The following is an 11623-nucleotide window of genomic DNA, read 5'->3' as shown; positions in this document are numbered from 1 at the left end:
AATGATAGGAATGTTGGAGTCCTCCTCCATGTCTACAATAACAGTCTACCGGGATGAAGAATTTGCAAATTCCCACGGGCACATCTTCCCATACCCCTAAAGGTACCTTTGTTGATCGATCCGCCATTTGAAGAGTGGTGTTGGTGCATTTGAGCTCTCCCATTCCAAGCCTCTTACATACCAAGTATGGCATGACACTTACACTTGCTCCAAGATCACATAATGCTTTGTTGACTGTAATGTCGCCAATGGTACATGGAATAGAAAAACTTCCCGAATCTTTGAGCTTTGGAGGAGAACTCTCTTAAAGAATAGCACTACTCACTTTGGTAAAGGCAATAATCTCCAACTTTCGGATGGATTTCTTCTTGGTAAGAATATCTTTCATGTACTTTACATAAGCCGGAACATGATTGATCAATTCCGTGAATGGAATTGAGACTTCTAAGTTCTTCACAATTTCTATGAACTTTCCAAGTTGGTCATCAAGCTTAGGCTTAGCTTGTCGACTTGGGAATGGAAGTCTAATCACAATAGGCTCTTTTTCCTTAGCCTTCTCTTCATTCTTCTTCTTTGAAATTTCATTAGTGGTAGGATCTACCTCCTTAGAGTTCTCCACAACTCTTTGCTTGTCACTAACATCCACAATATCTTTATCAATTGGCCTCTTCGGCCCCTCATATCTTGTACCACTCCTCAAATGGATGGCACTAACCGTCTCATGCCTTGGAGGATTACCTTGAGGCGGTAATTGCCCATTTTGTCTCTGAGAGCTAGAAGATGCTAATTGAGTCATTTGAGTCTCTAACATTTTGGTGTGGGCAAGAATTTTGTTGATGGTGATCTCTTTAGCTTGGCTATCTTTTTGCATTTGGGTGAAAAATTCTTGTTGGTTCTTTTGCATTTGGAGGACCGCTTTTTGAACATCAAAGCTTTGGTCATTTGATTGGTTGTAGGAAGGTTGATTTTGGTAACCTTGACTTTGGTTGAAAAAGGGTCTTTGAGCTTGGTTTCTCATTGGAGGTGGGGTGTATGTTTGTTAGGGGTTTTGGACATTTTGGCTTTTATATGAAAGATTTAAATGGAATTTGGTGTTCTCATTATAGTACTTGGAATAAAGGGTGCCATTCTTGTATGCTTGGAAAGCATTAACTTGTTCATTTGTTCCCCTACAATCATTTTGATCATGTCCCAAGGTTCCACAACTTTCACATACTCCACTTAGGATTGAGGATGATGCCACCATAGCATTAACATGTTGTTTGGGTGATTTGGAAGCTTCATCAAGCTTAGCCATGGCCTTCTCAAACTTCAAATTGATGGTGTCGATATGAGCACTTAGTTGAGCACCCAATTGAGTGATGGAATCTACCTCACGCTTTCCTCCTCTTGTGGCCTTTCGAGGCCTACTATATGGGGAATTATGAACTGCCATCTCTTCGATTTTGGCTCATGTTTGATTGTCATCAACTTCGGTAAACATCCCATTGGATCCCATATTAAGAACATTGCGGGACTCTTCATATAGGCCATTCCAAAATTGTTGCACAAGGAACCACTCACTAAATCCATGGTGTGGACAAGAACGACAAGTGTCCTTAAATATCTCTCATGCTTCATATAATGATTCCTCATCCCTTTGCTTGAAACCGGTGATTTGGGCTCCCAACATATTAGTCTTCTCCGGGGGGTAGAATTTTTTGTAGAAGGCAAGTGCTAACTTCTTCCATGAATCAATACCAAGGGTAGCCTTGTCTAGGCTCTTTAACCATTGCTTTGTGGTACCGATCAAAGAAAAAGGAAACAATACCCATCGGATTTGGTCTTGAGTAACTCCGGTTTGAGAAATTGCATCACAATAGTCACAAAAAGTCTCCATATGTGAATGAGGGTCTTCACTAGGCATCCCTCCAAATTGACTTCTCTCAAATAATTGTATGAATGCGGTTTTGGCAATGAAATTACCAGTTAAATGTGGTGGTGTAGGAGTACCGTTTGGTAGGTTCTCCTTGGTTGGTATGGAATGTGATGAAAATTTAGGCATTGTAGGTTGATTTTGTGGTGGGTTTTGAATTGGGTTATCCTCTCCTTCTCTTGCAAAAGGGTTGACAAACTCAATGTTATTTGGTTGAATGTCCACAATCTCACCATTACCTACAACTCTTGAAGTACCTCTAGCAACTCTTCTATTGTTGGTTAAGGTCCTTTCAATCTCGAAATCAATAGGTAATAAATTACTTTGTGATCTCCTAATCATGCAAAATATCAAACAACTCGAAAACAATTAGAACAACCTTGAGGAGATTGACTTCCCCAAGGTAAAGAAAGACCCCACTAAAAACAATTAACGAAAATCAAATCAATTGAACGCCGTCCCTGGCAACGGCGCCATTTTCGGTTTGGTTAAAAACTCGTCGTCAAAAGCTACCAACCAAAACAATATTTATAAATTCACAAACTACTCCTAGTAAAGAGGTAAATAAAGGTCGGATCCCAAGGGATGGGTATTGATGTAGGATTTTCAATTGCAAGTAGCTATGCCTTAGGGTGTCAGAATTTGGGTTTGATATGAGATGTGGTCTAAACTAATCAACAAGATGAATGTAAATTAAGTAAAGCAATTAAAGGGGTTGTAAACAATTGATTAAAAACACTACGGTGTCATGGGTTCATAGGGGATTCATGGAAATAGATTATACAAACATGTTCTCAAATAGATGCAAGCACTTATTGTTGTGATGAGATCGAGTAAGTGTATGTCTTACAATCCCTAGGAGAATTCGGGTCCCGGAGCCAAGTCATCTAGACTGTACAACATCTACAAGTCGACTTAGTCTCCTCCTATTTAACTCTTATGCATGGTCTAATGAGGCTCGAGTTAGTTTATACCTTACAAGCCTCATTGAAAATATAGGAGATGGGTAAAAAATGCAAGGATTCATAGGCTCGTATTTTATCAAACATAACATGTGCATAGGTTGAAATCACAACAAGCAAGCAAATTAATTATGAAAATATATTAGATTAAGCATAGATCAATTCCCATGTTTGTTTCCCCTAATTCCCCATTAACCCTAGCTAAAGAACTACTCACTCATGATCAAGTTTAGCATGCTAATAAGGTTGTCAATCATACTAACAAAGCAAAACATGATGAATAAATGATGTGATTAACAATAATTAAACAAGGGTAAAAAGGAATAATACCTATGGAGATGATCCAAATAATAAAGCAAAGAATAATAGAAGTACTTGATGATTGATGGAAGGTTATCAATCCTCCAATAAACCCCAATAATCTTCTAATTACCCAATAAAACTAAGAACAATTGATAGAATTAAGGAAAGATTAAGATGTGATTAATATTGAAATGTGTATAACAACTAGATTAAGAGAGGATTAAGATGATATTAAAGCTTGATTAAGATGACATGATAATCTAGGTAGTACAAAGGGGTATTTATACTAAAATTAAGTACAAGGATTAGGGTTACTAAGGGCTTAAATGACTATTAAGACCCTCAAAAAAGTTTGAGGAATTGTAACTCCCGAGGGACATGCACGGATCATGCTTGCAACTCCCACCAGGATCCGCTCATCCTCACCTGAAGCACGGGCTGTCCTCTAAGAAGATCTGCTCGGGCTGGTAGTCAGGACGCCCGGATTGTGCTCTGGTACGCTCGGATCATGCTCAGGGACGCTCAGATCGTTTCTCTGATCTGCTCGTCCTGAGCTCGGGCCGCTCGGATCGTTGGACAGGGTTCTTCTCTTGTTTGGCTCCTTATCAATCCGCGGGGATTGTGTTGGGGATGCAAGGATCTTTTCATCATTGCCCATTTCACTCTATTCATTTTCTTAGGCCTCTAGTATCGGTCTTCTCTTCGATGCTTGGTCATTAGATGTAATCCATTTAGCTCCATTTCGCTCCATAAATGCAAGGTTAGCGATCCTCTCCTACCAAGGACACAAAACCTCAAAGAATATGCAAAATGGGAAACTAAAGATAAGAAATTACCCTAATATATGCTAGAAAGCATGAGAACGAGGCTAATTCGGGGACTAAATGTGCTCAAATATGAGTCACATCAGATCTATTCATAACATGTGGTCACAATCATTAAGTCAATCTGTTCAATTGTCGCAGCCTATACTAGTCTTAACCCAGTCGGTGAAAATCTTAGTTTGCAAGACTAATTAATTAACTCTGATCAATAAATCAATTAACTAGAATTAAACCGCAATTGAACAACAAATAAAAAGCAATTTAACTATTAATTCATTATTTACACCCTTTTCTAACAACTTAGATCCCCTTTCACCCTATAAGGAGAATTAGCTACGCATTACAATAGAAAGAACGATAAACATAATTAAAGAAAACATAAGAATATAGATTAGAAGTACTGAACAATGATTAATTGGAAGATTAAAGGTATGAACGATCTTGCAACCAATAACATAAAAGAGGTTTAGAGAGGAAATCTAAACTAAACTAAAGTAAACTAGGGATTTTAGAATAGTAAAAAGCATTCCGTAATTATTATATAGGAGTTTTCTATTTATAATAAAACATAATAATAAAATAAATCGACTTAAGGAAAGTTTCATAATAAGTATGTCAGACTAGTTGGATACTCGATCGAGTGACTTCAGCAACTTCAGCTTCTTCGTGTCTTCTCTTCTCTCATTCTTCTTGATTCTCGTGTCATTCTTCTTGTATTCCATCTTGCCGACTCCGCGGTGCTCCATTTCACTCATTTGCTTCACAAATGCATCCATCCTACATTAAAACAGCAAATAGCGGAAGTATCAACATTTCGAACATAAACGGCATATAATTAACATATTATAGCACAAAACTGTCTCAAAACAACTAAGAGGAGGCATAAAAGTGTATATAATTATGACTCATCACTTCCCATAAGACGGCTACAAAGATCATTGTTGACCGTCTTAAGCCTTTCATGCATAAAATCATTTGTCCAAACCAAGGTAGTTCAATCCCTGGAAGAGGGACCGATACCAATTTCATCATTGCTTTCAAAATCCTTCACTCCATGCATGTCTCTCTAAGAGCAAGGTCGAATGGTTTGCTCTTAAACTTGATCTTGAAAAGGCCTTTGACAGCCTTGAATGGGACTTCATCCACTCTTGCCTCTCCCTAGCAAGAATTGACTCTGATACCATCTCACTTATCATGAGTTGTATCTCTAATATATCCACTCGTGTGCTTTTTAATGGCTCCTTGTCGCCTAATTTTTACCCGTCCAGGGGTATTAGGCAAGGCGACCCTCTCTTTCCTTACCTCTTCATTATATGCATGGAAGCCCTTTCTGCCCTTATCCATCAATCCTGCTCTAAAAATGTAATACTCTGTAGTATGATAATAATTTATGATAATAAATTATGTAATTTAAATAATTAATTAATGAGATTTCTAATAATAATTGCAAATAAGACATTAATTAAATAATAAAGAAAGTAAGCGAGTCGGAATTAGACTTAAAAGCTAATTAAGCCTTGGGCCGTGTGATGTAAATAATTGGGCTGATTATATTAAGGCCTAATATGAGTAGTAGTCGAGATTTGAATCGGGATTTAATAATAAAATAATAAGTATAATAATAATATGGTAATTTCTAATAATAATTAGAAAAGGGCAATAATTTCCTAATTGACATCATATACTCTTTAATTCTAGACTATAAATACCCTATTAAATCTGAGAAATTAATTACAAATCAAAAGAAGAAGCTTTAGGAGGCGGAAAGAAAGAAGAATTAACAAAATCAATTAATCGGCTCAAGGTGACGGAATTGTTGAGAAGCATTATTTATTGAACTGCTTTGCTATTTTATTGGATTGCTGAAAAGGTAGGAATTTCCTACTCAACTCGGGTTTTTTATTATTAAGTGAATGGATGTTTAAATGTGACGGTGGATGAGACTAAGATTAACAATTGTGATTCACTATTGGAAGTAGAGTAATGGAGTATGTTAAGATGTTGGTTGAGATTGATGACGGGATTTTTATTGAGTTTTTGTTGTTGGGTTATATTTGGTATGGAGAGTTGATTATTCAGTTGAGCATAACACGGAGCGTGTTACTGCCAGTTGTGCATAACAAGTGATTGTTACTGCCAGTTGCGCATAGCAAGTGATTGCTACTGCCAGATAGTTGTGCATAGTAAGTGATTACTACTGCCAGTTGTGTATAGTACGGAGGGGTACTACTGCCAGGTGAGCATGGTACGCAAGTACTACTGCCAGTTGAGCATAGCACGGTGTTAAGGGGGTTGTGCTACTGCCAGAGACGTAAGTGAATTGTACGGATGAAATGATGAGAATTTGAAGGATGTTTATTTTGGTTGGATTATTATTATTGTTGTTTAGTTTATTCCTACTCAACCTCGCGGTTGACAGTGTATTCGTGAACACCTGCGGTGAACCGTTTTATGGGGAGCAGATTTGACAAGTACCAAAGATTAGCTGACTTGGGAGCATTGGGATGAGAGCCAAACTTGGAACCGTAGATGAAGTCTAGATCATATATATAGTTATTTCACTTATTTAGTTTCCGCTGCGAGTTGTATTTATTTTTATATTAAGTTTTAGTTGGTTAATTGTAATAAACATGTAATCGCTAAGTTTTAATTTATAGTACTTTGGTATTGTTGTACTTTGTTATTCACTACCTCGGGAAACCGAGATGGTAACGCTCTCATTTACTTGGGAATGTCTAGCTAAAGGCTCCCGAATAAATGGGGGTGTTACAGAAAATGATTGGACCTCTTTCCCCGTCGGGAAAGGCGGGCCCGTTTCCTTCCACTTCCTCTTTGCTGATGACATCCTTTATTTGGTCGTTCTTCTGAGAAAAATTTGTGCGCCTTACAGGACACTATCCTCTCCTTTTGCCCTTCTTCAGGTCAAAAGATTAATTGCCTTAAGAGAAAGCTCATCTTCTCTAATTATAACACCCGACCCACCACCGTCATAACACAACCCCAATAAGATGGGATGTGTACCTTTGGGCCGTTATTTGTCCTCACTTAAGCCCAAAATTACAAGGCCTTGTTATTAAGTGGTGGGAGGAATCTTTTATAAATATATCATAAGCTCCTTATTTTTCCGATGTGGGATAAAGTTCCTCTCAATCTCTTGGGGTGTTACAAACTCCCCCACTTAAAGAACACAACGTCCTCGTTGTGCCTCAAACTTCACCACTGCCAAGCCCAGAATCCTCCCCTGATAGGTGGGTGACTCGAGTACTCATGACCACAGGCTCACCACACTGTCGCAGGGTTGCTCTGATACCATTTATAACAACCCGACCCACCACCGTCGTAACACAACCCGAATAAGATGGGATGTGTACCTTTCACTACACCAAATCTGGCAATCAATAAGAAGTGTATCACAACGGTTTAATGCATTTAATAACGACACTTAGATTACCGTTTTCCAAATATTGGCGGAAACCTAGACCGCGATAATGAGAATAACAGTTTCCCACGAAAATCGTTGTTATTATAATGTGACAACGGCTACTTAACAAACCGTTATCAAAAACTTTTAGCAGTTTCCAAAAGCTCGTTATAAAATTGCTCTTATTAACGGTTGTCAACCGTTACCAGTTTAAGAAAATGGCATTTCGAAAACCGCTACTAAATTAGCACCAGCAACGGTTTGTGGTACCCGTTGTTATGTTATAGATACGGGTTTCTTGTAACCGTTATCATTTTTAATTATGAAAGAACGGTTTTTCAATTCAAGCGTTGTCACTATTTGATTAGATTTCTCAGTTTGACCACTGCATGCAAACTTTATCAGAACTTTAATAAATATTCAATTTGACCAATAATATTCGATTTGACCAAAATAATTCTATAAATATGTCTTCATAATGTTTTAGGTCAAAATCTAAATTATCAAACATTTACTCTTTAATTTCTCACTAAATTTCTCTCTAAAGAAAATATGGCTGGTGTATCGGAGCTACAATCACGTAATCGTTATGCACAGCCTTTTACTTGCATTCTCCATAATCTCCTGGTTCGTTATGATGGGAATGGAAAGGGTTTAAACCTTAATTTTGGGTGGTTGACGCAAATGCTTCATGACTCTGGTTTCACTGCGGTTAAAAAAGTGTACCCTGTATCTACAAACAAGTAAGGTTTTGTAGGCTTCGCTTTTATCGAGTTTGACGAAGCCAACTGCCATGATATTTTTCGTCAGGCAAGAACATTAGGGGCTAGATTTGCAGGGAAAGATGCGGGAAAAGAGGACTTCTATTCGGATGCTAAACAAAAGGGCCCTTATCTATGGGTTTCGACCCATGGTTATCATCGTCTGCTGACACATTACAGGAGGTATCACATTCCTGCCACTGTGCCTATGTCATGGGAGAAAGAGGCCATTCCACCTGCGCTGCCCGCTGATGATGAAGAGTCGATCTACGACTTGATCTATGCCGAAATTGGGCATGAAGACTATCCTAATTCTTCATCAGATTCTAATTAAGTCTTTAATCATTATCTGACATTATGAGTTGTATTTTGATTATGGTGGTTATTTGAATTAAAGTTTAATTATTTATGTTATTTGTTACTACGTTTTAATTAAGTCCTTACACTCAAATGCAATCCACCAAATAAAATATTATAATGACTAACTTTCTACTTATAGTTATAAAAAAAATGGAAACGGCATAATAAGATAATAAGAATTGGAACCGTTATAATAATAATAAGACAAAATGATAACGATTCTTTGTTAAGCCGTTATCATATTACATATGTCAACAACGGTTATTTTAAAGCCGTTGTCATATTACACCAATTAACAACGGTGTTTCTTAAAGCCGTTATAAAAACAGATCCACTGTGAAAACTGAAAAGTTTGTAATTTTAGTTTACCAATGCATGCCCTATTTATTGGTTGTTTGACCATTATTCAACTCATGCATCCTTGCTCAATTACAACTGTACTTATAAGAACCGTCTTAGATTATGCAACTCTAAAAATAAATGAAATTTCAAAGGTATTAATAATAGAATGACTGATGGTGAACAAGTCATCTTTGCCGTCGTCGCCGTCATTAATCTTTATAGCTTAAAAATGGTAATCTCATTTTCATAGCTACTGGCTTATATATGGGTCGTACTTGGATGATTTATGGTGAAATTGATGATCCCATTTATAATGATGGAATTGTTGAATTTTACAATTTCGTTAGTGAAAATTTTCATCTCCACTCATCAATCCCCTGCCCTTGTAATAGATGTGGTAATATTAGGGTTTTGCCTATCCCAGATGTCAAAATACACTTAGAAAAGAATAGTTTCAGTATAGGTGTTGGATTTTTCATGGAGAATTAGAGGATGAGGATGGGGAATCTGATGTACAGGTAAATAATCATACACCTGAAGCTGCTGGTTTAGATATAGGGGATGGGGCATATGATGTGTATGTAAACGATCGTTCACCTATACCTGAAGTTGTTTTAGGTGAGAAGTTTGCTGAAGATGATGGATTCGATGATTTTGAAGCTACCGGTGATGGGGAAATAAATGCTGATGATTTAATTGAGAAGTTGAGTCAATCTGAAATGCCTTTATTTACTGATTGTAAGAAGTATACCAAATTATCCGTGGTGGCAAAGTTATATAACTTGAAGGGGGCAAATGGGTGGAGTGATAAGAGTTTTACGGATCTTCTAGCTTTGCTATGTGACATGCTTCCTGACGGTAATGTTCTTCCGAGTCGGACATATGAGGCTAAAAAAATGATTAGAGAATTGGGCATGGAATATGAGAAAATACATGCTTGTCCCAATGACTGCATAATGTACCGTAAAGATTATGAGAAATTATCATATTGTTCGCGCTGCTCTGTATGGCGTTATAAGACTAAGGAAGGGATCCCAGCTAAGATGTTGTGGTATTTTTCAATAATACCAAGATTCATAAGGATTTATTTAAATGAAGAAGATGCAAGAATGTTGACTTGGCATAATAGTGGAAGGATTGAAGATGGAAAGTTAAGACACCCAGTGGATGGTCAACAGTGGAAAGAGTTTGACGCTAAATATTCTGACTTCGCCAAAGAAGCAAGGAACTTGCGTCTAGCGCTCTCCACAGATGGATTGAACCCTCATGGAAACATGAGTACCCAACACAGTACTTGGCCAGTTGTGTTGGCCATCTATAATTTGCCCCCATGGGTTTGCATGAAACGGAAGTATCTGATGTTGTCTTTGTTGATATCTAGCCCTCGACAACCTGGAAATGACATAGATGTGTATTTGGAACCACTTATAGATGATCTGAAGATTCTATGGGAAAGAGGGATACCAGTGTTTGATGGTTATAAGAAGGAAAATTTCAATCTGAGAGCTATGTTATTGTGTACAATAACTGACTTTCCGGCGTACGGCGATCTTTCTGGATATACTGTACATGGGAAAGAGGCTTGCCCATTGTGTGGGGGGGATGTTGAATCAGAATATTTGAAACATTCTCGCAAGCATGTGTACAGGGGAAATCGTCGATGGTTATGCCCTGATCATCATTATCGTAAGCTTCACAAGGCGTTTAATGGGTGTCCTGAGCAACGTAGGAGTCCTCAGATTTTAAATGGTCATGAAGTGTATGAGAAAGTGACAGATATTGAGATAACGTATGGAAAGAAGGGACCTAAGTTGTCTACTCGTGGTTATAAAAAAACCATATTTTTTACCAAACTTCCGTATTGGCGTGACCTCCCGGTTAGACATTGCCTAGATTTTATGCACATTGAAAAGAACGTTTGTGATAATATAATCAATACTCCGCTGAATATTCCGGGTAGGACAAAAGACAACAACGCAGCTAGGGATGATATGGTTGAGATGGGTATTAGGCCCGAGCTGGCAGCTAAAACAAAAGAAAATCGGACTTTTTTGCCGCCTGAAGCTCATACTCTTTCAAAAAAGGAGAAAAAAAAGAGTTTTGTGAATGCTTGCATGGTATTAATGTAACACCCCCATATTCAGAGGAGCCTTAACTAGGCCTTCCTTAGCATATAAGGGCATTACCATCTCGGTTGCCCGAGGATAGTAATAATCAAATGTCGATAAAAGAACTATTATATTGTATTACAAGCGGTTTAAACCAACGAACGATATGAAAGATACAACTCAAAGACTACACGCTATGACTATCGAATCTCGTGAAGACTTATCCCTGCCCGGACTCCAGCTATCAACAACATCAACACCTGCTAAGACCGACTGCTCACCATAAGGGATCACGGCAGACACATAACAAACAAACAACCACACAAGGTCAGTACTGAGATAAGATACGACAACGACAACTTACAATTATCAATACAAACAATGCTATCAGTCTCAAACACAATCACGATAACCCAACCAACTCTGTCACTGAATGTCCACTGGACCAGCCCTGCCAGTGGGGGACCGCAGCCGTTCCCACCAAATCCCCGCTCCTCATAATGAGCGATAACCCAGTCCATTAATGTGCACATCCCCTCCCGTGGCGGGTTCCACGGAGGGCGAAACTAGGGCGTGAAGTCACTCCCGTAAGTGACCCCACTCAGCCGAGACGCATCTCGAGAACCA

The 11623-nt window shown here is 38.2% G+C and overlaps 1 pseudogene; it reads left to right on the top strand.

The window, feature by feature from the left end:
- The first annotated feature begins 1565 nt into the window (after positions 1 to 1565).
- On the top strand, positions 1566 to 1664 carry LOC141621665 (small nucleolar RNA R71; annotated as a pseudogene).
- The last annotated feature ends 9959 nt before the right edge of the window (positions 1665 to 11623 follow it).

Source organism: Silene latifolia, chromosome 1 (assembly GCF_048544455.1).
Source record: "Silene latifolia isolate original U9 population chromosome 1, ASM4854445v1, whole genome shotgun sequence".
Lineage (NCBI taxonomy): Eukaryota > Viridiplantae > Streptophyta > Magnoliopsida > Caryophyllales > Caryophyllaceae > Silene > Silene latifolia.
This window is presented reverse-complemented; position numbering and strand designations above follow the sequence as displayed.